This window comes from Lepidochelys kempii, chromosome 11 (assembly GCF_965140285.1).
Source record: "Lepidochelys kempii isolate rLepKem1 chromosome 11, rLepKem1.hap1, whole genome shotgun sequence".
NCBI lineage: Eukaryota > Metazoa > Chordata > Testudines > Cheloniidae > Lepidochelys > Lepidochelys kempii.
In genome coordinates this window covers 20,045,188-20,058,762 of record NC_136390.1, presented here as the reverse complement: position 1 = coordinate 20,058,762, position 13,575 = coordinate 20,045,188, and the positions used below count along the sequence as shown (strand labels likewise).

General features: G+C 44.6%; 1 protein-coding gene across 1 annotated transcript in view; it reads right to left on the bottom strand.

Moving 5' to 3' along the window:
* Nucleotides 1-6,014, bottom strand: part of HNMT (histamine N-methyltransferase) — a 51,884-nt gene extending 45,870 nt beyond the window's left edge. Inside the window, exon 1 of the mRNA XM_073305369.2 lies at nucleotides 5,879-6,014. The gene's annotated coding sequence lies outside the window, so the exon portion shown is untranslated. The remainder of the gene's footprint in view (nucleotides 1-5,878) is intronic.
* Nucleotides 6,015-13,575: the final 7,561 nt, after the last annotated feature.

Here is a 13,575-nt window from a genome sequence, read left to right as displayed (position 1 = left end):
ATCGAGCTCTGCGCTAGGACGAAGCAGATCTGGGGTCCACTCCTGGTTCTAGCACAGTGTTCCTCTGTGACCTTGGGCAAGTCTCATAGTCTACCCCTCCCTTAGTGTTCCCCATCTGTGAAATGGAGCTAATACTACTTTGCTGGCCCACAGTAGAGTTGTGAAGCAAATTCATTCATATCTGTGAGATTCTCTTATGCTAGGAGGATTAAAAACCCTATAAATCAATAAGGCTGCTACTGAGTATGTGAACACAAGGAGCTCTTTTCTGATCTGTCCTCAGGGTCAGCATTGGTCAGGAACCGGCTGAGCTTTAGTCCCTCCCCCAAATTGTATTCACCATATGACATCTGGATTTTTAAGTGTTTGAGTCTACCCTGCTATCTTCAGAAGCTGCCTACAAAGCTGATTTTGCCTCATTTCCTCTGCAGAAAGCAATATACCAAGAGAGGAGGAGGAGGAAGAGGCACAGAAAATGTCTGGCTGTAGAAGGCCAAACTTCTTGGAGACCTCCACACATTTGCATGCACACGCACACATATACATGCTGCTGGATGATCCCTGTCCGAGTGCCCTCAATAGGGCTGCCAAGCTCTCCTGTCCCCTCTCCCATGTGGGTGGGGAGGATAAGAAAATTCACAGTTTATAGAATAGATAGATTATAAAGCTATTGTGATAATCTAGTCTGACCTCCTGTAGAACACAGGCCATAGGCCTTCCTGAATTAATTCCTGGTGGAACAAGACAATCTCTTTTAAAAAGCCATCCAGTCTTGATTTTAAAATATTCAGTGATGGAGAAACAATCTAAGCTCTTGGTAAATTATTCCAATGGTTAATTACCCTCACTGTTAAAAAATTGCACCTTATTTCTAGCCTACTTTGTCTAGCTTCAACTTTCAGCCATTGGATATTGTTATACCTTTGTCAACTAGATCAAAGAACCTTCTATTATCACATTTCTGTTCCCCATGTAGGTACTTACAGACTGATAAAATCAGTCCATAACCTTCTCTTTGATGAATTAAATAGATAGAGCTCCCTGAGTTTATTAGTCTCAAGCATGTTTTCCATCCTTTAATCACTCCATGGGAGCTGTACTGAAGATAGTGAATCACAGGAGGCTGGGAGATCAGGTTCAGTTTATCTAAGCATCCAAGAGCCTTATTTTTCTCCCTCTGACATTACTGACTTCATTGGAGTTAGAATACTTTTAAACCCATGTTAGAGGAGAATCGGGCCAGGCATTTGGAAATGTATCTGAAAACTGGGGAAGGCAGACCACAAGAATAGCCTCTCTCATGAGATTTCCATGAGGCCTGCCCCTCTGCTTCTGGGCATGGATGGAAATATGCGTGCAGTCTCTGATGATATTTCAGTACTTCTGCTTCCAGATTCGGCAAAGCATCAGGAAAAACAAACAAACCCCCCCCCCCCCCCGAAACCTCCAGAATCTTAATAAAGGCCTTAATTCAAGATCAGTTCTTGCAATGAAGAAAAGTTGAGAGAACTGTTACCTTCTCTGAACTAATTAACCCAGCCTATATCAATCCCAAGTCATTTGTTAAAATTAATATAATTCTGTAGCGTATCCTCCTTATTCTCCACTTCTACCAGTACGTCTCACAATGTTCAGAGGGAAATAAGTGAAATACTAGTAAAATTTAGTACCACAGATATTCATTCCACTCCAAGTTACAGCAGTGACTTGCATGGGAACAGTACCTACAGCCTTTGTACGTCATCATCATGAGCAACGGGCAACAGAGGATAATTAAACTGACACACTGTTTCTGAGTAGCTGAATGCACATAGCCCTGGTCTACACTAGGACTTTAGGTTGAATTTAGCAGCGTTAAATCAATTTAAACCTGCACCCGTCCACACAATGAAGTCCTTTATTTTGACTTAAAGGGCTCTTAAAATCGATTTCCTTACTCCACCCCTGACAAGTGGATTAGCGCTTAAATCGACATTGCCGGCTCGAATTTGGGGTACTGTGGACACAATTCGATGGTATTGGCCTCAGGGAGCTATCCCAGAGTGCTCCATTCTGACCGCTCTGGACAGCACTCTCAACTCAGATGCACTGGTCAGGTAGACAGGAAAAGAACCGCGAACTTTTGAATCTCATTTCCTGTTTGGCCAGCGTGGCAAGCTGCAGGTGACCATGCAGAGCTCATCAGCACAGGTGACCATGATGGAGTCCCAGAATTGCAAAAGAGCTCCAGCATGGACCGAACGGGAGGTACGGGGATCTGATCGCTGTTTGGGGAGAGGAATCCGTGCTATCAGAACTCCGTTCCAGTTTTCGAAATGCCAAAACCTTTGTCAAAATCTCCCAGGGCATGAAGGACAGAGGCCATAACAGGGACCCGAAGCAGTGCCGCGTGAAACTGAAGGAGCTGAGGCAAGCCTACCAGAAAACCAGAGAGACAAATGGCCGCTGCGGGTCAGAGCCCCAAAAATGCTGCTTCTATGACGAGCTGCATGCCATTTTAGGGGGTTCAGCCACCACTACCCCAGCCATGTTGTTTGACTCCTTCAATGGAGATGGAGGCAATACGGAAGTAGGTTTTGGGGACGAAGAAGATGAGGAGGAGGAGGAGGTTGTAGATAGCTCACAGCAAGCAAGCGGAGAAACCGGTTTTCCCGACAGCCAGGAACTGTTTCTCACCCTAGACCTGGAGCCAGTACCCCCCGAACCCACCCAAGGCTGCCTCCTGGACCCAGCAGGCGGAGAAGGGACCTCTGGTGAGTGTACCTTTTAAAATGCTATACATGGTTTAAAAGCAAGCATGTGAAAGGATTACTTTGCCCTGGCATTTGCGGTTCTCCTAGATGTAGTCCTAAAGCCTTTGCAAAAGGTTTCTGGGGAGGGCAGCCTTATTTCGTCCTTCATGGTAGGACACTTTACCACTCCAGGCCAGTAACACGTACTCGGGAATCACTGTAGAACAAAGCATTGCAGTGTATGTTTGCTGGCATTCAACCAAAATCCGTTCTTTATCTCTCTGTGTTATCCTCAGGAGAGTGAGATATAATTCATGGTCACCTGGTTGAAATAGGGTGCTTTTCTTCAGGGGACACTCAGAGGAGCCCATTCCTGCAGGGCTGTTTGCCTGTGGCTAAATAGAAATGTTCCCCGCTGTTAGCCACAGGGAGGGGGGAAGGTTGAGGGGGTAGTCACGCGGTGGGAGGAGGCAAAATGCGACCTTGTAACGAAAGCACATGTGCTATGTATGTAATGTTAAGAGCAAGGTTTACCCTGATCGAGTGTAGCGACTGTTTTATAAAATGTGTCTTTTTAAATACCGTTGTCCCTTTTTTTTTCTCCACCAGCTGCATGTGTTTCAATGATCACAGGATCTTCTCCTTCCCAGAGGCTAGTGAAGCTTAGAAAGAAAAAAAAACGCACTCGCGATGAAATGTTCTCCGAGCTCATGCTGTCCTCCCACACTGACAGAGCACAGACGAATGCGTGGAGGCAAATAATGTCAGAGTGCAGGAAAGCACAAAATGACCGGGAGGAGAGGTGGAGGGCTGAAGAGAGTAAGTGGCGAGCTGAAGAGAGTAAGTGGCGGGTTGAAGACAGGGCTGAAGCTCAAATGTGGTGGCAGCGTGATGAGAGGAGGCAGGATTCAATGCTGAGGCTGCTGCAGGACCAAACCGGTATGCTCCAGTGTATGGTTGAGGTGCAGCAAAGGAAGCTGGAGCACAGACTGCCACTGCTGCCCCTCTGTAACCAACCGCCCTCCTCCCCAAGTTCCATAGCCTCCACACCCAGACGCCCAAGAACGCGGTGGGGGGGCCTCCGGCCAACCAGCCACTCCACCACAGAGGATTGCCCAAAAAAAAGAAGGCTGTCATTCAATAAATTTTAAAGTTGTAAACTTTTAAAGTGCTGTGCTTAAAGTGCTGTGTGGCATTTTCCTTCCCTCCTCCACCACCCCTCCTGGGATACCTTGGTAGTCATCTCCCTATTTGTGTGATGAATGAATAACGAATGCATGACTGCGAAGCAGCAATGACTTTATTGCCTCTGCAAGCGGTGATTAAAGGGAGGAGGGGAGGGTGGTTAGCTTACAGGGAAGTAGAGTGAACCAAGGGGCGGGGGGGGGTTTCATCAAGGAGAAACAAACAGAACTTTCACACCGTAGCCTGGCCAGTCATGAAACTGGTTTTCAAAGCTTCTCTGATGCGTACCGCGCCCTCCTGTGCTCTTCTAACCGCCCTGGTGTCTGGCTGCGCGTAACCAGCAGCTAGGTGATTTGCCTCAACCTCCCACCCCGCTATAAACGTCTCCCCCTTACTCTCACAGATATTGTGGAGCACACAGCAAGCAGTAATAACAGTGGGAATATTGGTTTCGCTGAGGTCTAAGCGAGTCAGTAAACTGCGCCAGCGCGCCTTTAAACATCCAAATGCACATTCTACCACCATTCTGCACTTGCTCAGCCTGTAGTTGAACAGCTCCTGACTACTGTTCAGGCTGCCTGTGTACGGCTTCATGAGCCATGGCATTAAGGGGTAGGCTGGGTCCCCAAGGATACATATAGGCATTTCAACATCCCCAACAGTTATTTTCTGGTCTGGGAATAAAGTCCCTTCCTGCAGCTTTTGAAACAGACCAGAGTTCCTGAAGATGCGAGCATCATGCACCTTTCCCGGCCATCCCACGTTGATGTTGATGAAACGTCCCTTGTGATCCACCAGTGCTTGCAGCACTATCGAAAAGTACCCCTTGCGGTTTATGTACTCGGCGGCTTGGTGCTCCGGTGCCAAGATAGGGATATGGGTTCCGTCTATAGCCCCACCACAGTTAGGGAATCCCATTGCAGCAAAGCCATCCACTATGACCTGCACATTTCCCAGGGTCACTACCCTTGATATCAGCAGATCTTTGATTGCGTGAGCTACTTGCATCACAGCAGCCCCCACAGTAGATTTGCCCACTCGAAATTGATTCCCAACTGACCGGTAGCTGTCTGGCGTTGCAAGCTTCCACAGGGCTATCGCCACTCGCTTCTCAACTGTGAGGGCTGCTCTCATCTTGGTATTCATGCGCTTCAGGGCAGGGGAAAGCAAGTCACAAAGTTCCATGAAAGTGCCCCTACGCATGCGAAAGTTTCGCAGCCACTGGGAATCGTCCCAGACCTGCAACACTATGCGGTCCCACCAGTCTGTGCTTGTTTCCCGAGCCCAGAATCGGCGTTCCACAGCATGAACCTGCCCCATTAGCACCATGATGCATGCATTGTCAGGGCCCATGCTTTCAGAGAAATCTGTGTCCATGTCCTGATCACTCACGGGACCGCGCTGACGTCGCCTCCTCGCCCGGTATCACGTTGCCATGTTCTGGTGCTGCATATACTGCTGGATAATGCGTGTGGTGGTTAATGTGCTCCTAATTGCCAAAATGAGCTCAGCGGCCTCCATGCTTGCCTTGGTATGGCATCCGCACAGAAAAAAGGCGCGAAATGATTGTCTGCCCTTGCTTTCACGGGGGGAGGGAGGGAACGGGGGCCTGACAATATGTACCCAGAACCACCCGCGACAATGTTTTAGCCCCATCAGGCATTGGGATCTCAACCCAGAATTCCAATGGGCAGCGGAGACTGCGGGAACTGTGGGATAGCTACCCACAGTGCAACACTCCGGAAGTCGACGCTTGCCTCGGTACTGTGGAAGCGTTCCGCCGAGTTAATGCACTTAATGCACTTAGAGCATTTTCTGTGGGGACACACACACTCGAATATATAAAACCGATTTCTAAAAAACCGACTTCTATAAATTCGACCTAATTTCATAGTGTAGACATACCCATAGTATAGTTAGAAAGAAAAAAAAAAGATAATAGTTACTTCAACATGACTTACCACTATAGGCTCCAAAAGTGCCCTTCAGAGTGCTCGTGGGTCCACCTCATAGATGTGCACATGCCCCAGACTCTGTGGCAGCCTGTTGTCCATCTGGTGTGTCTCACTGCAGCCCTGTTTAACCCTCTGCCTCTCAAGAATGAGTGGGAGTTAGAGTCTATAAGAAACAAACTGCAGACTTTAATAGATTAAGATTTAAAGGGACACAGCCAAATTGAATGTGTGTGTGTGTGTGTTTGTGTGTGTGATATATGTAGTGTCAAACAAACAAATATATTTTTTTTGTCAAACAAACAAAAACAAGCTTTTATAAAATCCTGATATTACTAACATTTCCACAAACAATTAAAAAAAAATCTGGGGGGACAGATATTAAACAAATATTGCCATGTAGTGTTTGAAACTCCATGCTTGCCTGTTCTGTTCTATCCCTCTGAAGCACCTGGCATTGGCTATTGTTGGAAGACATGATTCTGGGCTAGATAGACCATTGGGCTGCCCTAGTTTGGCCATTCTTATGGAAACCCAAATGTTGCACTCCTAAGGACCTGAAAGTGAAATTGCCTGTCAAAAGAGAAAAACTCATCCCCAGTAATTTTCATTTTCCACAATAAGAGAAATACAAAGTGTAAACTTAGGGCCAGTCATCGAACAAGCTTAAATTGCTTCCCTAGATAAGGCCAGGCTACAATTAATTCCCTAAAACACTCATTTCACAATTGATTTCACTGTGTACTTCCATAAATGTGTGCACAAATATGGAATTTCACAGTGAAATATCAGCACAAACCCAAACCTCCATAGCTACTACTTATTGGTAGTATGTACATAGATCATCCCACCATCCCATCAGCAGTATTATAACTTAGCTGTAAAGTACAATAGCAGCTTTTCAGTTACATATAACTCCGTTATTTTTAATTGGAAGTGAGTCTGGAAACTACAGTAGCTTTAACTAGAAAGTTCCCACTTCCAAAGTTCACCCATTTTCACATGCATGCACAAAAGTCTTTAAAGCTTTTCTGGGACTGAAAAATGTTTTTTTCCCTTCTTTTTAACCAGGACTCAAAAAGAGTGAATGGAGTTTGCTCGAACATTAAACTAAAGGCACATATGGACTGAGGCCAGGCATGGAAGATTTCCTTTGAAAAGGAGAATTTTTCAGAAATCTATGAGCATGTAAAAACAGGGGCTGTAATGAATGTCTGAACATATTATAAACTATAGCATTGACTGCCAGCAAATGATACAATAAGAAAGTGGCTCTGTACTACCTATAGAAATTGGTATTTTCCAATGTGTCATTCTTTGAATTCCTATTCCTGTCAAAGTGTGGGTAACTGACAGTCTTATGATCAGCACTGTAGCCCTTTCACTCGCCTTTCTTATCTATAGGAATGTTTCCTGCTCTCCCTTGCCAGCCAACCCCTCACCTCAATCCAGTCAGTACCATTGCAGGCAGTCTGCTTGTATCATTGCTTTTTTCAAGCCTCATATCCTCCCAAGATATTCTCACACCCAGCTCCTCCTGTTCAGTCTCTCATTCATGCAGGCTTTGTATTGCAGTTAGTTAAAACCCCAGCTATTTTCCTGATTAAATAAATGGTGATCTGGTAATTTCAAAGATACCATGGTTTTATGAAATAGCTACACTACTATTTTGATTCTTATTCGTCTTTCGTTTACATAGAGACAAAGGCATCCCTGTTTCTTTATGTGTTTGTTTTTTTTTCTTAAGATGGAATCCTCTGTGCCATCTTTATACTTAAGTATTGCTCTTGTATGGGCCATAGCCTTAGGTTCTTTGTTAGCTTTAATTCAGTCGGTGCACAGGAAAACTCTTAGCAAAGTCATTGGGCATTTGCCTGAGTAAGAAATAAGGAAAAACTAAGCCAAGGACCAAGTCAAGGAGTTTGCTCCAGTTCCAGAGATAGGCAGCAACTGCAGCTGGAAATCTGTGTCGAGTTCTCACAATTCAAGAAGGTTGTTGATAAATTGGAGAGGGTTCAGAGAAGAGCCACAAGAACGATTAAAGGATTAGTGATTGACTCAAAAGAGCTCAGTCCTATTTAGCATAAAAAAGAGAACGCTAAAGGGCGAATTGAATACGGTCTATAAGTATCTACATGGGGAACAAATATTTAATAATGGGCTCTTCAATCTAGCAGAGAAAGGTATAACATGATCCAGTGGCTGGAAGTTGAAGATAAACAAATACAGACTGGAATTAAGGCGTGACATTTGTTTTAAAACAGAAGAGTAATTAACCATTGGAACAAATTTACCAAGGATTGTGGTGGATTCTCTACCACTAGCAATTTTTCAATCAAGATTGGTTGTTTTTCTAAAAGACATGCTCTAAGAATTATTTTGGGAAAGTTCTATGACCTTGTTTACAGGAGATCAGACTGATGATCACAATGGTCCCTTCTGGCTTTAGAATTTATGAATCAGTGAATCCCACCTGTTTTCTCTAGCTGCCCCAAGAGTAGAGATTCCTTCATTTTCAAATAGCAGCTGAATCCTTCAAATCAACCAAATTATGACTGTGTTCAAATAAGACACTCTCCATATTGGGGGGAGGGATAGCTCAGTGGTTTGAGCATTGGCCTGCTAAACCCAGGGTTGTGAGTTCAATCCTTGAGGGGGCAATTTAGGGATCTGGCCCAAAAACTGGGGATTGGTCCTGCTTTGAGCAGGGGGTTGGACTAGATGACCTCCTGAGGTCCCTTCCAACCCTGATATTCTATGATTCTATGTAATACAGAGAGAAAAGGCAAAAAAAAGTCATTCTCTTCTAGCCACAACCATGAAAAGTCAAACTGAAATGGGCTCTAAGAACTATGCAGGCTAAACATTAATAGGTATTTGACCTCACACAATAGAGCCCAAGTTCTCAGTTCATAAACCTTTGAGCCTTCACATTGTTTGTATCCCGCAGCTTGGTCTTTTCTTCTAAGAACCAACGTGGACTCTCTTACAAGTTCAGTCAAACTCCCTCGGCTCATCCTCATGGTCCTCCACAGGGAGCAGCAACAGCCACTTTATAACCCTTGATTAGTGTTCAGACCTCACGCACATCAGGAAATAGCCTTATAACCCCCCATCCCCTGGGCATCTCCATATTGCCTAATCTTTCATTAACTGTTTGTTCTCTTTCCTTTACCACCTAAATGGGACCTAGTAGGCACTGGGAATTGCAAAGGGGGGCTGGGTCATTTTTTTGATCTCGGATACTAATGGAACCTTTCTGAAGTAGGTAAAAGGGCCCTTTATAATTGTGTGCACCGACATCCTTTCTAGTGGAAAATCAATTAGAATTCTAGTTACTTCTAAACTCTTAGAGGCAAAGCACTGTATGGGGTGGGGGTGGTGGAGGGGGATACCGGGTTCCCAGCTGGGGTGTGGGTATGTGGCTGGCTGCCTATAACAGAGGAGAATGTACGATCCCTAGAACAGTATCAGCCATGTCACAGCTAGTTAAAAATAAAAAATCAGTGCATTACTATTATTAATATATTTTAAAAGCCATCTAGTTAATTTGGTTTCAGAGTAACAGCCGTGTTAGTCTGTATTCGCAAAAAGAAAAGGAGTACATGTGGCACCTTAGAGACTAACCAATTTATTTGAGCATGAGCTTTCGTGAGCTACAGCTCACTTCATCAGTAGCTCACGAAAGCTTATGCTCAAATAAATTGGTTAGTCTCTAAGGTGCCACAAGTACCCCTTTTCTAGTTAATTTGCTGAGGGGCAGTGTAACAAGAGACCTTCTTATCTTTTGAGACCAGCTTTTTTTTTTTCAAAAATGATTTTTGGGATACCCAAAGATTTCCATAGGATGGGTGCTCAGTGATTTCTGAAAATCAAGCCTATTTCAAAAGGCCTATATTTGGGCTCCCCAAAATTGAGACCTCCAGAATCACGAGTCACTTTTGAAAACCTGGACCATTACATTTAGTTTAACAAGCTACTTCAAATGAGGCTTGATGAGCCCCCAGCCAAAAGTTTGGAACTATTTTCTTGCAGACTAACAGAATGATGGAACTCGAGTGAGACAGCTTAGGTCAGAAGCAGGAGTTTGGGTTGGTATGGTTGATTTTTTTAACTTGTCTTTAGGATTTCATAGGGGTGAGGCTGGTAGTAAGAGAAATGTGGAACTAATAGCATTCACTGCCTAGAGCGAAGCATAGTGCTGGCTCGTACTTCTCTCTTCCCAAGCTATACAGTTCAGTTTGCATTCCTACTGCATTATTTCTAGGCTTCTCCTGAGCACAGACTATGAATCATGCCAGATTGTGTAGTCGTTTCATGATGTGGATAAGTATCCACTGCGGACAAAGATAAGGCTACCAAACTTATTAAGGATGTGATTCCAAATCTCCAGAGATCAAAAGTTACTATAGAAACCCTGTATCCATCTAGCTTGTTCTGATATAATACATCTATTTCATTAGACCATATTGTCACATTAAATTACATTACATGACATGGGAAACACACACAAAAATACATGAGACACTGCAAACATTTGACAGTTTTCCAGAGTCTGACACTAGAAAAATTGTTGCAAGTCAGATTGTGCATCTTACATCCTGCAGTGTTGTGTGCCCTAGACAGACATGATTAGACCAATCTACAAATAAAAGCAATAGCAAACTTGCAAAGTGAATTTCAGCCCCTAAAATTTAATTCCTACCTCTAGCCAGACAGCATTTAGGGCACATATTTATGTTGCAACGGTGCCAGTGTTGTCCCTCTAGTTTTGTCCGCATTTCATTCCAAAACCCTTTTTTCTCTGCTGTTTATCTCCCACCTATGAAAGTGCCCATCAGAGTGAGCTTGATGTACAGAGCATCAGCCTGGGATGGGTATTTTATTTTTACCACATTTTAGGGAATGGACCGGGGTGGGAGTGGATCCCACTGGTTTTAAATTACAGGGCTGGTGAAGGAATTGTTTATTTTTTCCTCACATTTCTAATTGTCAAAAATAGCATTGCTTATCAAGCTAAAATTAGGCAGGCAAATAGTCAATATGGTAGAGAAGTGCCCATGCTTCGCTCTAGGCAGTGAATGCTATTAGTTCCACATTTCTCTTACTACTACCTCTTGTGTCTAGATGTGGTATCACACTCTGATTTCAAGATAATTGCAACACCTCAGCTCCTCAGGCCAAGCTAAGCCTGTGATGTAACTTTTCCTCCACTTTTCCTTACCATTATCACTTTACAGCACAGCTTTCAAGTTACTCAGTCTTCCTTGTACTTTTTGTATTGGCATTTCCAGTGCACTTCTACCCCGATATAACATGACCCGATATAACACAAATTCGGATATAAACGTGGTAAAGCAGCGCTCTGCGGGGCGGGGCTGTGCACTCCAGGGGATCAGCGCGTCAGCATGTCTGGCTCCAACACGCTGCTCTGACCGGCATGTGTCATAAATATAAAGGGAAGGGTAAACCCCTTTGAAATCCCTCCTGGCCAGGGGAAAGCTCCTCTCACCTGTAAAGGGTTAAGAAGCTAAAGGTAACCTCGCTGGCACCTGACCAAAATGACCAATGAGGAGACAAGATACTTTCAAAAGCTGGGAGGAGGGAGAGAAACAAAGGGTCTGTGTCTGTCTATATGCTGGTCTTTACCGGGGATAGACCAGGAATGGAGTCTTAGAACTTTTAGTAAGTAATCTAGCTAGGTATGTGTTAGATTATGATTTCTTTAAATGGCTGAGAAAAGAATTGTGCTGAATAGAATAACTATTTCTGTCTATGTATCTTTTTTGTAACTTAAGGTTTTGCCTAGAGGGGTTCTCTATGTTTTTGAATCTAATTACCCTGTAAGATATCTACCATCCTGATTTTACAGGGGGGATTTCTTTATTTCTATTTACTTCTATTTTTTATTAAAAGTCTTCTTGTAAAAAAACGGAATGCTTTTTCATTGTTCTCAGATCCAAGGGTTTGGGTCTGTGGTCACCTATGCAAATTGGTGAGGCTTTTTATCCAACATTTCCCAGAAAAGGGGGGGGTGCAAGTGTTGGGAGGATTGTTCATTGTTCTTAAGATCCAAGGGTCTGGGTCTGTAGTCACCTAGGCAAATTGGTGAGGCTTTTTACCAAACCTTGTCCAGGAAGTGGGGTGCAAGGTTTTGGGAAGTATTTTGGGGGGAAGGACGCGTCCAAACAGCTCTTCCCCAGTAACCAGTATTAGTTTGGTGGTGGTAGCGGCCAATCCAAGGACAACGGGTGTAATATTTTGTACCTTGGGGAAGTTTTGACCTAAGCTGGTAAAGATAAGCTTAGGAGGTTTTTCATGCAGGTCCCCACATCTGTACCCTAGAGTTCAGAGTGGGGGAGGAACCTTGACAGCATGTTATGTGTGCCGGGCCAGGGTCGAGGGTCTTGGGGGGCGGTCAGGGGACAGGGAGCCGGGGGGCGTGTTGGATGATTTGGAGTTTCTGGGGGCGGGGCAGTCAGGGGATGGGGAACGGGGAGTGGGGGTGTGGATAGGGGTCGGTGTAGTCAGGGGACAAGGAGCAGGGGGGCTTAGATGGGGGTGAGGGTCTTGAGGGGGTGGTTAGGGGTGGGGGTTCTCTGGAGGGGGTAGTCAGGGGACAAGGAGCGGGAGGGGTTGATGGGTCGGGGGTTCTGAGGGGTCAGTCAGGGGGCGGGAAGTGATTATTAATAACGGAAATGCTCAAGGCCAAAGCAAATTTGATATAATGTGGTTTCACCTATAACATGGTAAGATTTTTTGGCTCCCGAGGACCGCATTATATTGGGGTAGAGGTGTAATAACAATAGCCCTAAAAGAACTCTATGAAAGAAAAGTATTCAGCCCAGATGCCTGATTCCATCGAAACTGCTCCTGGCACTTCATGGGGGAGCGTGAAAACAAAGGTTGTGTAAAGCCACCTTTACATTTACCTCATCCCCAGTCCTAGGACTGGCCAGCTCCTGCTGGGCTACTCCCTGCCATAAACAGGAGAAGCCTCAAAGTTGCTTTAATTTTGCATTGGCTGCCAAACAGTCTCTGAGGGGCTTTTTGGCTGCCAGCGTTCACCAGTGCATAAGGGACAGTCCTGCCACATCCCATTTCTCCAAGCAATGCCTCCTGCACTGTGTCAGTGTCACAAAAGCCTCTGAGAGGGTTCTATGCTACTTGCAGATTCCCCCCAGGGAGAATCTTCAGATGGGGTTGGTCCACAAAGCAACCAGGAGGGGGGCCAGGACCTGGCCCATGAAAATAACGGTTGTATGTACATTCTAGTCATCCAGGATATGTACACGTTGGGTGTTATCCCAATATACCGTAACAGCAATGGATTACTGCATAAAACGTATTCAGGAGCTTATAAAAACACATATTATCCTTCTGAAAAGCCATAACCCCTTCAGGAGAGAGATGACAATCTGTGGTGCTAATTCATATTTGGGGACTTTTACGTTATGGTCTTTGTGCATTCTTGACCAGATGGACTTTAACAGCTGCCAACCATACACACACTATTTCTGTGTGAGAGGAACAAAATAGCTCATTTGTTTCAAATTGTTTTCCAAATATACTCAACACAAGGGCACTTCTCTACCATATTGACTATTTGCCTGCCTAATTTTAGCTTGATAAGCAATGCTATTTTTGACAATTAGAAATGTGAGGAAAAAATAAACAATTCCTTCACCAGCCCTGTAATTTAAAAC